This window comes from Castor canadensis, chromosome 17, assembly GCF_047511655.1.
Source record: "Castor canadensis chromosome 17, mCasCan1.hap1v2, whole genome shotgun sequence".
In the NCBI taxonomy this organism is placed as follows: Eukaryota; Metazoa; Chordata; class Mammalia; order Rodentia; family Castoridae; genus Castor; species Castor canadensis.
In genome coordinates this window covers 9892463-9914974 of record NC_133402.1, presented here as the reverse complement: position 1 = coordinate 9914974, position 22512 = coordinate 9892463, and the positions used below count along the sequence as shown (strand labels likewise).

General features: G+C 46.3%; 1 protein-coding gene and 1 pseudogene across 7 annotated transcripts in view; one reads left to right on the top strand and one right to left on the bottom strand.

Moving 5' to 3' along the window:
- Positions 1 to 22512, bottom strand: part of Snx29 (sorting nexin 29) — a 459033-nt gene that overhangs the window by 241014 nt on the left and 195507 nt on the right. The window lies entirely within an intron of this gene.
- Positions 4985 to 7851, top strand: LOC109688730 (general transcription factor 3C polypeptide 6 pseudogene; annotated as a pseudogene).

Sequence of the window (22512 nt, the reverse complement as noted above, 5' to 3'; positions counted from 1 at the left end):
GTTTTGAAATGGAAAGAATGGAGATTTACTATCTGAGGAGCAGAGCACTCTTCTCGTTTCATGTTAATAATAGCTCACTCTGAATTCAAGAACACAAGGCTTTGAAACACTGGTGAGAAATATAATCTGAAACCTACAATCTGCCCATTAACAATTTCACTCCACATTCTGAATGACTTTACTAGTATTCACAAATTCCCATTTTGCCCTGGTGAAGGATGCAATAAGAGGTACAGCTGCTGGCATACGGCAACACAGACAGAAACTTTCATCTATGTGGTTGGACAGCTCCACTTTTCATCAGAAACCCAAGCAGTGCCAAAAAGGCCAAGACAAAGATGGTCAAAAGAAAAGGATAAATCAGACTGTATTTAACGTACTAACCAAATTTGAAACCTCTATCCTCATTCAATGGGTTCTCAGGAAATGAAAGAATGATACCACTCCAATTCACATAGCACTTGGGGGTTAAGTGCATTTTAAATGAATAATCTCACCGGCTCCTCAACATGGCTCACAGGCCATTCTAATCTATGACAAACGTGACCATGTGTCCTTCCTGTGTCTACCACAGACTCCGCCTTGGCCCAATCCACCTGGTTTACACCCACGGTATTCGGAGGACACTAACCCCTGCCCTCTCAGTACTCGGCAATTTCCTCCTGTATTTTCATGGTAGAATAATTACACGAGTCAGATCCAAATTTAAAAAAGAATGATTTGGCAAAAAGAATAAGCCTCCTCTTTTTAAATTCAAATTGTTGCATACTGACACTGTGTTTGGTAGAAGCATGAAGACATTTGCTTCACATCAGAACTTTCTGTCACGTTCCAGCAAAGCTGTGGGTTACTCAGCACCATTAGCAGATCGCTCCAACTTAGGGACCATTACAATTTTCACCTGACTGCAGCCTGCACAATCTGTTTGGGGGCATCTGGCATAAGTCATCTGAAGTAAGTAGACCCTTGCTGGTCTCCTAGCAGGACCCAGAGTGCACATGGGGTTTCTGCCTGGATTATTTTAAACAAAATCTGAAACACCACGGAGAGCTGCCTGGCCAACAGTGTGATAGGTTTTGCTTTCAATCTGAAGGAGCTTGGTGTGACGCAGATGCAAACAGTGTGAGAGCAGAAGCAGCAGCACTTCTAACTCAGAGCTGGTCTCCTAGACGTCCTGACAGGTGGTGGGGGGAGGAAGATCTGGGACATAATGAGCTTCCAGAGGAGGCAATGACCCTGAGACAGCAAGTCCCTGTTGGCAAAGCCAACAGTCTTCCTAATAGTAACATCCCCCATCTTCCAAGTGCTCGAGGTAACCAGGGGAGTGCACAGTGCTGAGGCAGCAGGTCTCTGCAACCAGACACACACAGTTTATGTATTTGCACCACAGTGAGCTATGGAAAATTTATTGTGTGCTAAGAGCCAAACACTAGAGATTCAGGGGTGTATTAAGAAGAAAAACAAATCAGACGCCAGCATGAAGCTTACATTTGGGGAAGTAGGGTCAGAAAATAAAGAAGTAGCAATTTAACATGTCAGGTTATGAGAAGTGCTAAGGGAGGTAAAGAGTAATCATGGTGGTGGAAGTATGTTAACTAAATAAGGTTAACACATAAGGCCTCAGTGGAGAGGTACTGTCTGAGCCCAGACCAGAATAAAGCAGGGGAATAAGCCATGCAGAGCCCTGGGAGAAAGTAGTCTAGGGAACAGCATGTGCAAAGATAGACACCAGCTTAGTATGTTCTGAGAATAGCAAGGAGACCAATGTGGTGAGGGACAACGAATGAAGGAGAGATAGATAAAAGCAAGACTAAAAGAGGGAAGGCGAGGGTTTGCAGGCTATTTTATTCTGAACAAAAAGGGGCATCTCTGGAAGACTGTGAACAAAAGATGGGCTGATGAGGCTTGTCTTAAAGATTATTCCACCAGCTATAGGAAGGGGGATGTGGTAGCAAAGGAGCCATGCAGCTTGGCTGTCCCTTCAATCAGAGCTTGCCATTCCACTGCAGGGCGATTAGCCGACAGCTTCTGGCTCCTGCACCCTCGGTGCTGCTCTTCCCAGGCGGCCCTCACCAGCAGCAGAGCAGATAGAGGAATCTCTGTGTGATCCCGGCAGTCTCCTGGGCAATCTGTACAGGGCTCCCTCTGGGTGAGGTGGGCAGCTCCTGTCAGTTCTGCAGCAGGTCTGAGGCCTTCCTGCCCACTGCCCTTCCTCTCCCATGGTATCTTTCCACACACCCTAACTCATTCTCATGAGGTTACTGCCACTGTCCAGAAGAGCAGCAGGTGTGAGAAGCTGCTTGTCAGCAAGACAAGGCTTGCTGACAAATGAGATGTGAGGTTTAATTGAAGGAAGGAGCGGAGCAGTCATTTCACAGAGCTGGAAGTTGAGAGGCAGGTGGTGAATAGGGATGAGGAGTGTCATTCTCAGACAAGCCAGGCTTCACCCACCATCTGAGAAACAATGGCACACGTGCAGGAGAACAAATGAAGCTGGAGGTTAGGCCCGATACTAGGGTTGGGCATTTAAATTAGGATCCAAGAGTACAAAGATAGAAGTCACAGGACAGGTACAAACACCCAACGTTGGAAAGCTGCTTCCTTGTGCTGCCAGGAGGAACAGTCACAGTCCTGCCCCAGATCAGAAGACGACTCACATCCCAGCACTGCATGCAGTCGCTAGGAGCTCTGAGGCCAGGCCTGTGCTCAGTTTTTAATAGTGAGTCCTCCTCTCCAGGCCAGAGCTAGATACTATTTCTTGTTCTCACACTAAACATGCAAGGGAGATGTTACTGCCTCCAGGAACTGAGAGCCCTCAGGGTTGAGTTGCTCAAGGTCAGGCAGCTGTGGACTGGCAGGACCAGCAATGAAGTCTGGGTCCACACCTTCCCCACAGCACTAGCTCCCCAGTGGGTCAGCAGGGAAGAGTCTACGTGAGGTTCCCAAGGCCAAGAGCTAAGGAGAATTAGTCCAAAGTGAAGGGTGTGACTCCTCATTCCAGGCTCACAATGCAGCCAGGAGGAAACTCGACCTAGTCACCAGTCCCCTGCTCAGTTCTAGCTGCACAGAAGCCAGGTGTCAGTCAGGAAGTGAGTCCCTGGCAGCCCCCAGAGGAGCTTCTGCCTCACTGCTATTCAGCTAGTTTCTACCTCAGAGAAGGGAGTCCCCCTAGTAAGAAGTGTGTACTGGACCGAGAGATCCCCAAGGGGCCAAGCCCCAGCACTTGGAAAAAAAGTGGCACAGAACAGACAAAAAGTCACAGCGCTGGTTAAAAATTGCTGCCCTGAGGCAGGAGGAAAGTTCAACACCATTCCAAAGTCTTCTGGGTCCCAGACCCTTCCCCATCCTCACCCTCTGCAGCTCTTCCACCTGCTGTTCCTGGCTGTATGCTTTGTAATTAATGGATGACAGTAAGTGAAGCACTTTCCTGAATTCCAGCCAAAGACTAAACTAGGGAGGAGTGGTGGATATCTCTCACTTCTGGCAGGTTGGCTAAAGCATGGGTCACAACCTGGGACTGGCAAGTGACATCTGAAGTATAGAGCAGCCTCGTGGGACTGAGGCCTGAACCTGCAGGCTCTCTGCTAAATCTGGTTGCTGTCAGGACCGGATTACAGGACGCCAGCTGGCACTGCCCAGTGCAGGAGAACACCACATACATCCAGGGTCAGAAGGAGAATGTGATGAGTAAGTGTAGAAGTAAAGTGTTTATACTAACTAGCATGAGCCCCTAGACATATTACTTCATTTCTCTGAGCCTCAGTTTCCTCGTCTTAAAACAGGAATACCTATTGTGAGAACTAAACATGAGAAGAATAGAAACTACATTATATTCTTGCTCCAATTATTAAAGAGAGGCTAATCCTAAAAAGACTAATGCAAAGTGAAAGCCTGCCTTCTTTTTCCAATCAAAATGCCTCTCCACCAGAAGTTTCCATCTCTGACAGTCCTTCCAGAGAAATCTGCTCACCTGCTTAAATGCCATGTTTCTTTTCCAGGAGACCAGCTAAATATATACTGCCTGCACAAGGATATCTGGGAAAACCTGCTGCAAAGCCAGAACTGTCATCACACCCTTCACCCAACACATTTTCACCTGCTCATGTGATGTGGCCTAACAGAGGCTCTGTCGGAAGCTTTAGCGGCATGTGTTCTCCTAAGTGAAAAGCAGTTTGACGATGAAAACCACTTTGCTGGAATAAAACATTCCAATAGGTGTACTGGACAGAGTTATTTCTTGCCCTGATCCAAGCTGTGTACAAGAGTCTGCTGAGCAGAATTCTGGGCCAGTTGCATTATACAGGTCCGTGGCAGGTCAGCCTGGCAGTGAAGGGACAAGGGGCAAGGATGGCTTCACATGTTTTTAAAACAGCTCACTCCAATCTGCAGAGGTATCTAGGCTCCAAAATAACCTAGTAACAGAAACACATGTAGTATATTTCTATTTCAGAGGAGGGACAGCATTAGATGTGTACATGGCCATCTGAGCACAAAGGGCACACCTGCATTGTTAAACCTGTTGCCCTAGAATGAGGGAAGCAGTGGATAATAAGTATTTTCCTTCTAAACCTATGGGTAGATTTTATGCGGTACAATAAGCATGTGTAGCTTATGAAGTTTGATTTTAAAGCAGCAGAGCCACACATATCAGAGGCAGAAATTGTGCATGTATAACCCCTGGGTTTATGGGAAGCAAGAACTTCCATGGGAAATTACAGTAAATCTTGCCCTGGAGAAAAGACCCAGGAATGCCTGTGGAGAGGATTTCTCTGACTGCTTCAATCCGGGACTCTGTTCCTACCACAAGCAGTTTAGATTTGGTGCAGCTAAAAAATGACACAACAGAATGAGGCAAACACAACAGGAAAAAAGGCATAAGGGCTGGAGCCAAACAGGTCTGGGTTCAAATTCCAGCTCAGCAACTTTCTGCAGAGGGCTTAGCTGCCCTGGCCCCAGTCTCGGCTGGGCTGGGTACAAAGGGATGATGCACCAGAGTGGAAGGTAATGGAGGAATCAAAAAGGAAAAGGGTGACACAACCAACAGGACCCTGGAGCAGAAAGCATGCTGGGAACACAGTAATGTGACAGTAATTACCACGTCAGTGGCTGACCTTGACTATCTACCTAGGTGAGACAGTGACTCAGATGAGGCACAGATTAGAGTTTCTCAATACTTCCTGATTTGATTACTGACTAACACCTAACTTGAGCCTTAATGCATCAACCTAACAAGAAACTGGTCAACACAGACAGCATGTGTCATTCTCACAGACACATTTGCTCACAGCAAATGAGCACTTCTGTTCTGGTTTTATTCTTTAAGAAGGCACATATCTGTAATCCCAGAACTCAGGGAGCTGAGGCACGTGATTTGCTAGTTTGAGGCCGGCCTCAAAAAATTAAAATAAAATAAACAAATAAGTATAATAAAATATAAAAATAAATAGAAGTTTGTTTTCTAAAAGTATGTAAGTAACATGTTCACTGCAGGAAAAAAATTTATTTTTACATTTTTAGACCCCAGTTGTACATAAGCCAGATGCCTGCAAATCAAGGAACAGGTACAGGTGTAAGTCCCAACCCAGCACACACGTCATATGAACCCATTTTATTTCTAGGAAGCTCATAGTCTCCCAAAGTATGCTCTCACTTGGCCCATACCATTGCTGAAAAAGAGGACGACAATGACAAGAGAGGACCTGGCACTCAGGTGGTCAGCAGTAAGTGGACTCGGACCAGGTACTGGGCACTATCCTAAGCTCTGATGTGTTGTCTTTGGTCCCTGCCTACAGGCAAGGGAGCTGAGTCTACTATCTTAAAAAAAACTCCAGAGAACAGGAGCTGCTCCACAGCAGGATGGGAAGGGTGAGAGGGGTGGGGGGTGACGGGCTGATTGGTACAAGAGTACAAAAATATCATCTGGCATTACACAGTGGTGAGGGTTGCACAATTTTGTGATGACACCAAAAACCAAGCCACTAAATTGGACTCTTAGAACAGTTCAATTTTACAGCTTGTAAAATCAATCTGTATTTTACAAATTCAATCCTAGGTACACAACACAGAAGCACAGACCACCCTTCACCTCCACCTTTCCACCCCCAGAGCCCTTCTCCTCAGCACTGACCCAGGGTTACCCCAGGCCACGCATGCCTGGATGTACAATACGCACATAGTAATGCACTCTTACGGCCTTATCTGCCAGCGCACACAGCAAGAACTTCTTTGTCACAGTTGCATCACAGAAAGAACCACAATCTACTCCAAAAGTCCTTTACTGATCCCAATTCAAATAGTGCTACAATCCACAGCCCTGCACCTGCCTATTTGTGCACACAGGTAAATATTTCTCTGTGATGGACTCCTGGGAATGGAACTGCTGGGCCAAAGGAGACACCGTTTAAATTCTGTAACTGGCAAATTTCCAGGAAATATCCTGTGGCCTTGACCACCCACATCGTCTCTGTGGGTCTCAGCCTCCTCACTCATTGAGCCAAGCAGAAGACTCTCCAAGTCCACCACAGCTCATTTTTTAAAACAAGAACCAGAGCAAGCATGACAGGAAGCAAATGCACAAACCTGAGCTCAGAACCCACAGTCCTTGGTGGGGAAGGAGACATAGAGGGAGGACTGGCTGAGGAAGCCCAGAGAAAAAAGCAGGAAAGAGAGACCAGAATGCTGAAAGAAAGACAAGCTCCCAAGTCATCTGAGGACTGGATAGCTGAACAGTAACCCCGCCCAATGTAAGGGAAATGAGAAACTCAGAAGTTGAGCACTAGTCATAGGCACAGATCTGTGTTTCACAAAGACACTCTTCTAGCCAACAGGAAGAACCAGCAAGAACCACGAGCAGCCAGGAAAGGAAGCCCAAAGCCAAGGTACAAACCCAATCAAGGAAAACCCGACGTCTCGCAGCTTCCTGCCCTGGCGAGAGCAGGGTTCAACGGTGCAGATCCTGTGGGCCAGCGTGTTAACCCTTTTCTCTTCCACCAGGAGCAGTTCGTTCTCGTGGAACTCTCAGGAATTATTGACTCAGATTTTCTCTCAAAATGCAAAAATAAATGCAAGATTTTGGGAATTGACACTGAGAGGCCCATTCTTCAAGGGGACAGCTATGTCTTTGCTGGGGAATACGAAGATACTTATTTTGAAGAAAACGCAGGACATGTGGATGCAGAAGGCAGTGATAAAACACTATTAAAATACACACGCCATACAATGAGGCTCAGCGTGAGAAGAACTCTCCTGACAGAAAAGAAAGGAGAAAATACAGAAAAGAAAGGAAAATACAGTAGAATGGCTGCAAATGAAGGAGAACGACTTTTCCTATAGACCAAAGATGACTTGTAGCTTTGTTCATGAAAATGAAGATGAAGGTATAGTTCCAGGCCCTGAAAAACTTTTGAAGTTGGAAGAGCAAGAGACTCAAATGAAAGACAGTTCAAACCTGATCTACGAGCAAGAGACTCCACTGCACTTGGAAACAGAGGATTCTGGTCCTCTTGTTGATACCCCTTCTTCTGAGATGGAAGGTCTCATCTTTATAGAAACTCAAGATGCTGCCTTAGAAATTACTCCTAGATAAAATGTTTCTCATAATGAACAGTCATGAAAAAAAAAAAGGAAAGCCTGCAATGCACAAGATTAAGGACAAAAAAGATGGTTTTTGTTAAGAGGAAAGGTTTTTTAAAAATTTTACACAATGTGGAAAATCTGAAATCTGTTCCTGTTCCAAGGACCTTTAAGGAGAACAACATCAAGGCTGAAATAGGGATGCCTATAGCACAGGCAGGGAAAAGAAAAATTATCATCCCTGAAACTCAAGGTCATGGCAAAGTCTAATGCTTCAAGAGGGGAAAAAAAGAGGTTTAGAAATCATGTTGAAAGCTCACTTCCCTTATGAATTCTCAAGAAACACCACAGGGTCAGGTCACAGTGGAAAGAAAAAAAGGCGTCACAATGCAGCATGCAAGAAGCCTCAATGTGGCAGCTGCCTCCAAGGAGACAGGAGAGAACAGGGGAGGGTGAACAGTCATCAGGAGGAGCCAAGGGCTGAACGCTGCAGTCACAAGGCAAAGCTGTTGCTGCAGGGGGCAGGAGGTGAAGGCTGCTTGTGAGAGGGAGTCAAACATGACAGCAGGCATAGCCACACGGTGATGACCTGGCTGCAGCAGTCCATTACATCAGTGTGGCCCTACGGGGGACCATGACCACTCTCATCAAAATCACTGGGGGAGAGATGGGATGGGAGGGGAAGCCTGTAAAAATGCCTGCTAATTCTTGGTCAAAGCCACCAGAAATTAATTCATGGGTCTGAGCCAAGGTCCAGGAATCTGCATTTTAATAAATACTGAGGGTGAGTCCTATGCACACTGCAGTTTGAGGACCGGTGCAGGAAGCGACAAATTAGGAAGAATTGCAAGTATTCCAAGTACTCCTCTGAGGGCCATGCAGGCATGGAACCCTCCTCACAGCTCGTAGCAAAGTTGTTGTGTATGCATCCTGTTTCGGGGGATGTCAGACCTCTGTTTTGTGATGCCTCATAAATAATCAGTGCACTGAGATAAGATGGAGCTCTCCTCAGCCTCAGGCTATCAGAAACTCACTGAAGAGGACAATGAGTGCATATTTCCTATTTTGCAACAGATGCATGTGGCCACAGGACTTGTGGCTGGTGGAAGGGTTAAGTGATCCAAATATGTGGCAGAAACAACAAATAAGGTTTACATGAAGCAAGGGTCTTGTCCCACAGCTATGTCTGCTTGCTACTGAAGGGATTCCTGCTACTGTCCAATGGGACCTGGAGAAAGAAAGTGCAAAGCTGACTTGACTGCATTGCAGAGGCCAAGTTGAGCACTCTCAACTTAGTTATTGTAAAAATAAATAAGTAAGTAATTAGCAGGGCAACAGTGGCTCACACATATAATCCTAGCTACTCAGGAAGCAGAAATTAGGGCTGATAGTGGGGTTAAGTGGTAGAGCACCTGCCTAGCAAGCATGAAGCCCTGAGTTCAAACCCCATACCACCAAAAAAAAAAAAGTAACACAGAAAGCAGAGATTAGAAGGATGGTGTTTAGAAGCCAGTCCCAGGCAAATAGTTCTCAAGACCCTATCTTGAAAAACCAATCACAAAAAAGGGTTGGTAGAGTGGCTCAAGCAGTAAGAGTACCTGCCTAGCAAGCATGAGACCCTGAGTTCAAACCAGTGACCCCCCCAAAAAAAAAATTAGTAATTAATTGAAAGGAAACCAGGTGTCCCCACACTCACACACTGATAATACTGTGCCTAGCTGCCTGGGGCCTGAAGGAGTGAGTAAATCAGCCACCACCTTTCCAATCTCTCTTTTGGAAAGCCACTCAACAAAGGTGAGAAATCCAGAACCAAGGCAACCAAGATTCTGCCTCTGTCTGTCTTCATGTCCTATAAACTGGTCTGAAGAAATAGTACACTAAGAAAATAAGGAAAGGCTACAGAATATGCCAAACTTTTGGTCAAGAGAATGAAAGATGCCAAAAAACACAGGCACAGATTGCTCAAGACTCAGGCTGTCCCCTATGGGAGCTTTCACTTCCTGGTTGGAGTCCAGTTCAAAGTAAGAATTGTTAAGCGCAGCACACAAATAAGATTAGACCTCAAAAAAAAAGCCAGTTGTTGGAGCCTCATGTGGGGGTGGTGCCATACCACCCAGCATAACTGTTGGAGGAGGGCAGGAGAAGGGCTCTACCTTCACCAGCAGAGCCAACGATGGTCCCTCAAAGACAGCACAGACCAGGTGGCTAGCCACAATCACACTGCATGCCAATTGATGCCCATGGACACCTGCAAGGTGGAGGCATTTTTTCCCACATGAGAGAGAGACCTTGACATATTTGGAACAGTGTGGTAACAAATGACAAACCAGAAGCTATTTTAAAAAGCCCACAGAGACATCTGTAGCCTTGAAAACTTCCCTGAAAATCCTAATTGTATCTAGGAACAAAAACACAACAAAAGCGATTTGCACAGGTGATGAGGGTTACAGACCTGACAGGGAGGGTACCCTGGATTACCTTCTAACCACATGAGCCTTGAAAGCAGAGAATGTTCGTTTGAGGGGGCAGAGAAGGAAGACAGAAGATACAGCAGATGGGCGAGATAGGGTCCAAGCATGAGAAGGACACCATGTGTGTCACCGAGGTTCTGGGAGGTAGGGACCGGGCTCAGAGATGGAGGGAGCCCTCCAGGAGCTAAGGGGGCTGGCTGAGAGTAATCCAGAAAGTGGAGACCTTCATTCTATGACTACTTGGAATTGACTTCTGTGAACACCCGAGTGTTCGAGATGGGTTTCTCCCCCTAGAGGCTTTACAGGAACAGAGTCCTGCCACGTTCAGTTTTAGCCCAGTGAGACCTGTGTTGTACTTCCTACCTTCAAACCTACTGGGGTTTTTTGGGGGGGTGATGGCATTTTTGTTTTGTTTTTGAGTTTTTTTGGTGGCTCTGGGGTTTGAACTCAGGGCCTTGTGCTTGCTAGGCAGGTGTTCTACCACTTGAGTCACGCCCCCAGCCAGGACTGATGCTGTTTTAAGGCACTAAGTTCCTGGCATGTGTTCCCACAGCAAGAAGAAATAAACACAGTGGGGGAGACAGGAGAGAGGAGTAGAGGCCTGGCGGGAAAAGCAAGTATTCTGATTTAGCTATTTATTATATCCCAAGTGAAGACGGGAGAAAGCAGGGGTCACACACACTTGGCACAGTGTAGTAGCAGGGCCAAACCTGGCTCTTTCTTCATGATTCCCAGCAGGCTGCACTCAGCAACTATGTCCCATGTGACACAGGAGGTCAAATGGGAGCACAGCACCTAGCATACAGCCCCTGGAACATATCAGGTGCTCTGCAAACAACCCTGCACTGAATACTGATAAAGACCCTCATTCCACCTCGAAGGCATCATCTCTCACCTTCCCCTGTCCCCCATTTGCAGCCAACCTCCCAGAAAGACTTTCTCCATTTGCCTTCTCTAATTCCTCTGCTCCTGGTCTCTCTCCAATGCTCTGCAAGCATGCTTTACCCCAGGCAGTCTACTGGCCTGTTCTTGTCATGGTCACCAGTGTTAGAGGTGACACTGAATTATTTAAAAAAAGCAACTGCCCTCACCTCCCTTGACCCATCAGCACATGCAGCCAACCTGTGTGCTCTTGTCCTCCACAGCTGGCTCTTTCCTCAAACCAGGACTTGAGCTCTCAGCCTCCCCTTCAATCCTCCCCTGTGTCCTGTGCCAGTGCCTCCTTTTCCCCCATCCTCTTACTGGGGGTGGCCCCAGAGCTCAGGCCTGGTCCACCTACACTTGCTCTCTTGAACTTCCAGCCCAGCTGTCTCTTCTAAACTCCTGACACACAGATCTTTCCTGCCTCCCCTTGGATGTCCAGGTGCTTCACACCTACTGATTGGCCACAAAAAGCCATCCTTATCCTGGCTGACAGTTGCTCCAGCCTCCCAGGTGTTCAGGACAAAGGCCTGGGAGTCCTCACTTTGAACCCTCCCCACACCTCACACCTGGAAAACCTTCTAGCTCCAGCTTCACACAAAGCCAGGGTCCAGCCACTTCTCACCACATTCACTGCCTCCCAGATTCCTCTTGCCTGGAGTCCTACAATCACCCTCGCTCCCTATACTCTGGTCTCTACACAGCAGCCAAAGCAAACATCTAAAAACCTAGGTCAGCTGATACCCCCCCCACCCTGTGTTCCAAGTCCCCCACTGGTTCCCCCATGTTGCTGCCAGACACTGGCAACCTCCCAACATCTCCCTTCTGTTGCCTGCTGGACGGTCCTCAGGATACCAGGCACATGCACACCCTAAGCCGTGAGCAGGCCATCGCCTCCACCTCCATGAAGCCCATTGTGATCTATTTTAACCCAGAAGCACCACACACTCCTGCCCCTTAACCTGCTGTTTCTACTTCTCTTCCATAGCAACTGTTACTTCCCAACATTCCTTTACCCTCTTTATTAATTATCATCTATCCCCCAATGAGAACGTAACTCCACAGGGAAGAATCTTTATCTGTTCTGTTCACCACCAGCCCAATGCCCAGAACAGTACCTGGCCTATGACGGATACTCAATAAATATGAGCTGAAATTAGAAACAAATGAACAAATGACTGCGCCAAGGCAAATGCCCAGTCATCGATACTAATGGCCACATGACAAGGCCTTGCCACCTCTGCCCTCTCATCCCAAGCCTCTGCCTGGCACAAGGGAGGGCTTGGAAAATAGCTGCTGGTGAGTAAGTGAGCAAACATTGCTCTGGAATTTCAGGCACCCAAAACGACCCACAGACCAAAATACCAGCAGCTTCACCATCTGGGTCCAAAATTCCTTGAACCAACACACACCTCCCTCTACTCTGACACTGGGGCTGGTAGTCCAGACCCTGAAAAGGACAGCTTGTATTGAAAGGGTGAAATGAGAGACACTGGTGCAGATGTGGAGCTGATGGGCAATGAGACACCTGGGAGACAGCTGAGGGCACTGTGCCATTTGGAGAGGTAGTTTATGGTCCCCAATGGGGCATAATGGGGAGAAGGCACCCCACGACTGGGTGCCCTCCACAGACCCTTCAAAGGCTGCTGCTTGGGGTGGGGATGAACCAGGGAAAAAATGCTTCCACCCCAGGACCCCAGGACCCCAGGACCAAGGTGAGGCTGCCAGTGCCAGGAGTGGGGCCTGGAACAGATGAAAGAGTCACCTTGTATGGACACGAATGACGAATGAAGGGTCCTGGTAGAACTAGGAAATGAACATGTGTTCAGAAAGCAACAGTGAGCAGGAGTATTGGGGGGTCATTAGATTAGCAGTGTCACTTCAGCCAGCACTTACTACTAGTACCACACATGGCCTCATTCAATTCTCTCGTCAGTCTACAAAGCAGGTATGTCCCCCATTCTAGAAACAGGGAAACTGAATTCCTGAGAGGCTAAGAGGTTGGATGGCAGGAAGGAGGTGCTGCAGCTCAAAGTTTTGGAGGAGATGGAGGAAGCCACCAGGCAGGAGCCAGGAGTAGGCCTCTTGGCCACTCCTGGGTTTCTACTTCACACCTAGAAGCTCAAGTAATTTTGGACTAGTGGAGAAGGGGATATAAAAGTCTCTTTTAAATCTGTTACTTTAAGGTTTGAAGATGAGGCTTAGGGGCTCAATTGTCTTGTCATTCAATTCTGTTTGGAGAAACTCTTGCAGATTTGGAGTGACTGGTCAGGGCACAGGAAAAGATGGTTTATGGCCATACACTGAGTTTGGGGAAATGCTGACTTTTTGTTCAAAGACATTAGCAATTAATTCTCATATTTCTACGGAGCAACAGCTTCTGCATCATCAAGTTTAGGTCACTGAAACACTAACAACAGTCCTCCAGGGTCATTATTCACAGCCGTTAATACAGATGATATTTATTGAGTTCGTACAGCTGCTCTAAGTCCTTGACACTGCTGTCTCATTTCAACCCAAGAAAATCTCTACGTGGGGGAGGAATAATTATTGCCTCCCACTTTACAAATGAGCAAACTGAGGCCCAGACTGGATGGACATTTTGCTCAAGGACAGAAAGCCAGTAAGTGCCAGAGCCAAGACTTCAATTCACACAGTCCAATTGAGACTGCTCCTGGCCAAGTGTGATCCTGGTGTTGTCCTACACAGCCTGGCCATATGGCCAGAGCTCAGAAGGCAGAGCGTTGGAGCTTCGGAAGACCCCTGGGGAGCTCCAAGAGGAGCTAGCAGCCCTCTATTGTGACTTTCTCCCCAGCACCTCAAAGCCTTGGTGAGCAACTGCATTCTTCTGGCCCAGGGAAGACAGCGGGTGATGGGTCTTCCAGAGGAAAGGTGAACCCCAGCCTCATCATCAGATGCAGACCAGGCTGGTTGAACACATCTGTCAGTCTGTCTGCACAGAGCACAGAGCTCAGGATCCTTCAGGAGTCCTGTCCTGAGCCACCTAAGACAGCCCATGCCTCTGCACTCTGTGCTTCACGAGTGGGACAGTCACAACCCAGAGCCACGCCATCTGCGCACAGATCTGTCTGCTTTCCATCTCTGGCATAAATGTAAGTGCTTTAGGGAAAACAGCAGCCTGCCCCCACAATACAGCCTACATATGTGTGTCAGGCCCTGCACTGCTCCTCTGAGAGCCTACACCCAATGGTGCAAGAACAGGTAGTGCACACAGGAAACAAACCCCATGGAACCCATCACACCTGTGCCTCAGGCCAGCTCTGGGTCACCTGACATCTACCTCCATTCCTTCTCCCTGCCAGGACTCTCCAGCTTGAGGCCCAGCTCCAACATGCAGCTTGTCTCCCAGGGTTCTGACCAACATGTCGCCCCGGCATCCCATTTCTGTGGACTGAGAGTAAGTAGGAACCACCACTTCAGGTCCGCATGAGCACTGGCATAGGCCCTCCAACTTCTCCATCCTTCCTAGTGTAATTCTCTCAGTTCCTCCAACTCCCGTATTGTCTTTGCTCCCTGGGCCTTTGCACATACTCTTCCACCTATAAAACCTATAACCTTTTGCCCTGAGGCTGTCTCCCCTTCCAAGCATATTTTCTACAACTTCCTACAGGAAGCCTTCCATGCCCATCCCGACACAGCCCAGGAGAGGGGCTGCTACTCTGGGCCCCCTGGCAGTGGAGCTCCCCAATCCACTACAGATCACACTTTCTTGAGGCTGCTTCTTGACCTGCTGGTTCTAAAATCTATCCTTTCAACAACACAGCATACTGCCAGTGGTAGAAGGTTACCCAAGTGGCGAGAAAGGAACAAGCTTCCCCTCCTGCACTGCCTCCAGACCAGGCCATGTGACACTCCAGCCATTTGAGTGTTAGCAAGTGTAAGACACGAGGAGGCCTGGTAAGCCTTGTGGATGAACTCCTCTGGGAATCTCAGTCTTAGAACGCTGAGGCCACCATGCGATGAAAAAACCCAAGCCAGCCATGTAGAGATGCCATGTGAGGGAGAACCAAGAAACTCAGGCAAAGACCAAAGACCCTGACACGGCTGAGGTGGCCTAGACAGTACATCATTTGAGCCATGAGCCAAGGCCTCAGACATCATGGGCAGTGTTGGCTTGTTTCTGTCATGCCCTGCCTGAATTCTGAATTCAAAGAACTATGAGCAAATAAAATTGTGGTTGCTTAAACCAACTAATTTTTAGAGTGATTTATTAAGCAAAAATACTTTTCAAACACATTTCCCTATTTTAAGAGACAGAATCACATAGGACCCAGCTTGGCACTTCCCAGTACTTACTCACTCAACAAACATCCTGATAGAATACTGTTCTGGACTCTAAGACTTAGCAGAGAATCAAACAAACAAAGTTCTTTCCATTACAGAGCTTAGATTCTAGTAGGAGGGTCAGACACATTAACAAATAAATGCATTTTTACATCAGATAATGCTAAGAGTCACAGGGAAAACCAAAGCAGTGTCAGATATTGTTGTAGATAGGCCAACCCTTGATAAGAGTGTGACATCTGAGCAGAACTCTGAAGGAAGAAAGCCGTCCAAAGAACAGGAAGAACTCTAGCAAGAAGGGGGACCTGAGACAGAAAGGTGACAAAGAGCCAGGAGTGGTTGGGGCATGGGGACAGTGATAGGAAACAAAAAGGAAAAGGAGGCCAGGGTCAGACAGCATGGGGCCTTGAGGACCATGCACAGGGAGCAGTTGTGTCCTGAGTATGAAAGTTAGAGGCTACAGTGCCACACGGTGGCATGGACCAGCTTCATTCTCAGGGCAGACTTGCAGGAGAAAAAGGGTAGCTAGAGCAAAGGCCAAGGCTGCTGCAGCATCCCAGTGAGTGATGTCAACGCCGGGCCTGGGGAGGCAGGAGGGGTACAGGGAAAGGTGTAGGGCTCACCCTCATTCCCAGGTATCGCATGCTGGTAAGCAGCACACAGTGGCTTGTGTGCTTTCCTCTGGGATAAAAATCCAATCTCCAGTCTCTGTACAACTGCGTGGCTGGATAGCAGCACATGTGGCTAACGCCACAGCTGGTTTTCTTTTTTAAGACACACTCCTACCACACCTCCCAAACTTGCATACAAGGAGCCCAAACTAAAGAAAGACAGGTCTAGCCTGGAAACCGCGTACAGGGGACTTTTTAACCTTAATTGAGTCTGAAAATAAACCAAACACGATTGTGATGCTCTGCTGGGTTATGCCATACAAAACATGGGCCTGCTGAGCAGTGTGTAAGTGGACCGTGAACCCAGCACTTTCTGGGAAGAAACACTGCACCTGTGTTGGTCACAAAGCCCAGGTTCCTGTCTCACTACAAAACACTGCTCAGTCAGCTCCCTCATTTATTGGCTTCATCTGGAGGAGGAGTTGCTCAAAGATATTTATTTTTTCCCCATGGAATCAGCTTCAGGGGAAAAGCAGAAGGAAATAAACCACAGGGCATAGGAAAACTAAGCAAAGGGAGAGAGCCTGAGAAATACGCCCTGAGAGAGGAAGAGCTTTGTTTGCAACACAGGACGCAGAGTCTGGCCTTGTCTGTTTGCTCTCCCATATGCCCCCAAATCCTCAGAATTTTTTAAATTCCCATCGACTCCTCCTTGAGTGCCAACCACTGTCCCTGGCTTGGATGAGTGCTATAGTGACCATTGGTCCTCCCAACCTGATTTCTCTCCATGGTACGGAGAAGGGGATGACTCAGAATGCAGGTCTGAAGCTGTCGCCTCCTGTTTATGACTCTTTCAAAGCTTTTCCATTTTTCTGAGAATTAAGTACCAAACACTTTCTAGAAGCATCTAGAGCACCTATGTGCTCTGTCCTGCCCAATTCTCAATTTGAACTCTAGCAACAAGGCCCTCTCTTCAGACCCTCCAATGCTCTTCTCCACACAGGAGGCAAGGAGAGCCTGCGTCTTCTTCAGACCAGAGTTCCAACAACTCCGGCTCAGAGAAGCTCCCTGAGCCACACCCCACCTCCAGCCTAGGAAGCTGCATTTGTTGACAGTGGCAGCTGTGGGTCTTGGGGTGATTTTTCTCAGAGTATCACAACAGGCCCTTCTACAATGATCACACATAAATAAAGGTCACCACCCTTTGACTCAGGAACTCAATAATAAATGACTAAGCTTAGCACGGATTCTAATCCAGAGACTGGTTCCAACTGGTTCCACTCAAAAGGAAGGAAAAAGCTGTTATCCACCTGCCCTTGCTTCCTAGGGCTACTCAAAGTCCTGTGGCAACACTTCTGCTGGCTAGATGTCAATGGTGACCATGGACTGAAATCTCTGAGACTGTGAGCCAAAACAGGCCTTTCCTTCATTAAGCTATGTCAATTATTTTGACACAATCACAGAAAGCTGACTGCTATACCACATATTACATGCATGTGAACATCTCAAAAGCTTGTGAGAGAACTCTTCATCACACTGTTCGATGGACAAGGAACCTGAGGGTGGGCAATGTAAAACAGTTCTGTCAAGGCCAAGTGGCTCACGGGGAACAGCACCAGGATTCTGCCCTAAGAATGGCCAAAACCAGGCACAGTAGCTCAAGCTTGTAATCCCAGCTACTTGATAGACTGAAATAGGGAGGGTCACCGTTCCAGCCTAGACTTGGCAAATAAGTTCATAAGACCCCATCTCAACAGTAAGACCCCATTTCAACAGAAAAAGCTAGGTGTGGTAGGCATGCCTATCATCCCAGCTATAGCAGGAAGCATAAATAAGAGGATCATGGTCCAGACCAGCCTATGTCAAAAAAAAAAAGAGAGACTCTATTTCAAAAAAATAACCAAAGTAAAAAAAGATACAATTGTGGTTCAAGCAGTAAAGTATCTAGCAAGCATGAAGCTCTGAGTTCCAATCCAGAATCACCAAAAAATGGCCACCCTGAGCCCAGGCTTTCAAGCACCAATCATGGGGGAAGGAAAACTTGCCAATTCTTAATTAAATTTACCATCTAGGAGCAATTTTTGTAAGGGGAAAAACCGAATGCTGCCTGCCATTATAAGAGAAACACACCCTTCCAAACAAGTTTGCAAAGCAATGCTCACAACTGGAGGTGGGTCCTACCTGAGGCCATGGTCAGCAGCATTATAGTCAGACCCTCTGATAAACTCCCTCAGCAGAGGTGGAAGGAGGAATGTGACTGTTCTGAGAACAAAAAACTGTCATTTCAAATTAAGTAGCAGTAACAAATGGCAAGAAACGTGATTTCAGTGTGACACACATCTGAATGTGAATATTGATGAAGGTTTTCCCTGCTAACCCACCACACCTCCCTCCTGCTAGGGCTGGGGTGGGCTAAGAGATGTTGACCTTGCCCTCAGGGGACAGGAAACCACCTCCTTTTAGATCACACTGAGGTCATGTTGGGGTCCAAAAACAATTTTGTTTCATGAGGTGTAAGAACCCTTCCATTCTGCACATGTGATTTGTATGTGATTTTATCAAGGAAAACACAAGTCAGAGAGAATCATCTCGCCCACTCACAGAACTCCAGATGCACTTTGGCTCCCCATGGGATCTAGAATTACCAACACCACAGACACAAGTTATCCCACAGCCTCACACCTGTGAGTCTCAGCCTAATGTGCAAACCCATTGCAGAGGCAGATGATCTGACCAACAGCAAAAGGAGACCTTAGGTGTGTAGAAACAAACAGATGGGGCAGAACAGGTGCAACACGAGCTCAGAGGTCAGCGGAACCAGAGAGGAAGCCTGCCCAGCGCTGACTGCTTGAGTTGCATGACAGCCCACGCTAGGCATCAGGCCTTGGTCACATGGGAACATGAAGACCAGGATCTGCACACATGCTGGAGTGACAAATGCACATTTTGCTTGTCTACCTTCAGTTATGGCTGCTAACCGGTACGTGTGTGGGAGAGTTGCCAGACCTGCACCAAAAGATACAGAGCACTAACGGCAAGACTGTAGTGCCAGGGCCAGGCACAATGGTGCACACCTGCAATCAAGGCAGAGGTAAAGTATCAGTCGGAGGCCAGCCCAGGTAAAGTTAATGCAAGACCCCATCTGAAAAACACACTAAAATCAAAAGAACTGGGGGTGTGGCTCAAGTGGTAGAACACCTGCCTAGCAAGAACAAGTTCAACTTATCACAAATAAAGGACTGTGTCCACCCCTCCCCCCAATCACATGCTCACAGCCACAAACTTCTCCAAGGACAGTGTGTGCCATGCCACAGGAGTGCTTGAGGTGGGGACTGGGGACTCAAAGATTTTAAACACAGCATTAAACACCCATGAACCACTTCATCTGAGCTAACTTCAAAGCAGAGAATGTTCCACCACTGGAAGAATGAGCACCTGGTAAGTAGCACCTTCCTAAGCAGTTCCCCAGAACGATTCTAACTACTGGTGCTTCTCAGCATCCATGAAGAGAGGACCTAAACTCCCTCCACCAAGCCACACTGACTCAGGACACCAGACACTAAGTACACTCACATGTGACACAAAGTCTTAACTGTTCATCTCCTACATAATCCACACAACTGTGGCAAAGAGCAACCTGGTGCTCCAGGCTACTGACGAACCAACTAAGGTCACTGAGGGCAGAGCTATACCTGCCATCAAGGCTGTGGAAACTTCTAAAGAGATGGACGTGCAACCTAGCCACATAACTATTCAGCCTGGTCAAATGCCCCACCATGTCAGAACCAGAATGATGAACCCAAGCAGAGCCTCAGCATATCTGAACAGGTAACAGTCATCTCTTCACCCCCAGTCCTAGGGCCCCTCAACCATGCTTGGTGCACCTCACAGAACACAAAATGCCACTCAAAGCCCTAGAATGGTAGTCTGGGGCAACTCAAATGCCAAAAAAAAGCATGAGGATTAATGATGCTTTTGGATAATAGAAGATATATCATTAAACCTATTTCAACTTGTTCTGGCCATCTCATTTCCCTTTCTCTTGCATACATGCTTTATCAAAAAGGACCCGAAGTAATTTCTTGCTGACCATCTCCTACCACCTTGCATTGCAGCCACATTTACATATTCATGTCTATTATGCACCTTCCCTAAGTGAAATCACTGGTGAAGAGATGACAAATTGGAAAGAATGTCTTCATTTTTCTGCTAGGCTACATTTGGCTTGGTTCACTAGTAAGAACAAAAGCCAGCCAAATCAGGTATGACTGAACTCCTGGAATCAATGCTCTTCAGAGGCAGGGGCTCCTCCTCCACATTGACCTTGAACTGGAATGGCGCCCCATTCTGAAGCTGCTGCAATCAACCTTCTAGTCGTGAAGGGAGAGAGATCTGTCGATGGTGGAGCCAACACTGAGAATGAAGCTAAGAGAAAGAGACAGGGAAATAAATACAAAGAAGAGGAGAGACTGAGACAAAGAGAAATACAGTCCTGAGAGACAGACAGACAGACCCAGAGATAAACGAGGTCTTGCTAACATCAAGTCCATGGTCAAAGTAAACCTCTTGTTAAATCCATCAATCAATCAGTAAATTCTTTTCATGTAAAACAGTATTACTAATTTTCAGGGTTTCCTGCCTCAGTATTAAGCCACTCGCCTTCCTTTGTTCACAACAATGAATTCCAAGGGACAACAGGCCAGATGAGAAGAACTCAGTAATCATTAATCCTCTTAAAAGCCACGTAAGAAGCTTATAAAATTACATTGGAATACTAGTTAATTGTTTTCAAATCTGACTTTATTTTAAAGCTCATCTAGAAAATCAGCCAAAAAAAAATTATTTTTCAAAAAGAAAAGTAAGGATTTATTCCAACACTCACATATACTACAAATGAAATAAATCACCAAAAAATAATGCCAAGATTGGATCAGGCAAAAATTAAAGACTGCTTTGAATGAAGAAAACACTACACAGAAAAGTTAAAGGAAAATAAATATAAATGACAAAAATGGCAAAGAAATGCTATTACTATAAATGAGAACCACAGCCAAATAAAAATATCTAACGGAAAAAAATCTGATCAAAACAAAACAGCAGAGCTGGGTACTGTGGTACACGCTATAATCCCAGTTATTCTGGAGGCTGAAGTAGGAAGATAGATCATGTTTCCAGACCCTATCTGAAAAACAAATTAAAAACAACAGGACTGGCTCAAGTGGTGGAACACCTGCCTAGCAAGCATGAGACCCTGAGTTCAAGTCTCAGAAGCACCAAACACAAAATAAAAAGATTAGCAATAAATGGATTCTTAATTCTAAAACCTAAAAAGACATCAAGCAAAACAACAGTCAACGTACTTGGGAAAATTTAAACCCTGCAGAAATATAGAATGAACCCAAACTGGCAATCAAATTAGCAAAGAGCTAAAACACCACCACCCAGTACTAGTGAGGCAAGGCAAAACATGCAGGCACAGCTGGCACCAATATCATCTTTTCTGGAAAGCATGGTGACAACCTTTGTGGAGTCTGGAATGGACCAGTGATTCTCTTTACTGGAGCTGACCCCCGAGAAGTAACTAGGATCACACCCTAAAACATGGGCATGAACATAGTCACAGTGACAGTATTAATGATGCAATTGTTAATAAAACAGTCATTGTATGGGAAGTATGGGACATTATGTGATCATTAAGACTGTTAAGAAAAGATATTTAATGACAACAACGTTTCCAGTGTAACCCCAAGTGAAATGAGAAAATGCAAAATGGTATACATGGAATGATCCACATTCGTTTTACAAATACATAAATGCAAAGACTAAAGATCCAAAAAAAGCAATTCAAAAATCTTTGCAGGAGGTAGCAGGACATAAAATCAACATAGAAAAATCATTAGCATTTCTATACACTAACAATGAGCAAACGGAAAAAGAATGTATGAAAACAATTCCACTTACAATAGCCTCAAAAAAAATCAAATACCTAGGTGTAAACCTAACAAAAGATGTGAAAGACCTCTACAAAGAAAACTATACACTTCTGAACAAAGAGATTGAGGAAGACTATAGAAAGTGGAGAGATCTCCCATGCTCATGGATTGGTAGAATCAACATAGTAAAAATGGCTATACTCCCAAAAGCAATCTACATGTTTAATGCAATTCCCATCAAAATTCCAATGACATTCATTAAAGAGATCGAAAAATCTACCGTGAAATTTATATGGAAACACGAGAGGCCACGAACAGCCAAGGCAATACTCAGTCAAAAGAACAATGCAGGAGGTATCACAATACCTGATTTCAAACTATATTACAAAGCAATAATGATAAAAACAGCAGGTACTGGCACAAAAACAGACATGAAGACCAGTGGAACAGAATAGAGGACCCAGATATGAAGCCACACAACTATAACCAACTTGTCTTTGACAAAGGAGTTAAAAATATACGATGGAGAAATAGCAGCCTCTTCAACAAAACCTGCTGGGAAAACTGGTTAGCAGTCTGCAAAAAAACTGAAACTAGATCCATGTATATCACCCTATACCAATATTAACTCAAAATGGATCAAGGATCTTAATATCAGACCCCAAACTCTAAAGTTGACACAGGAAAGAGTAGGAACTA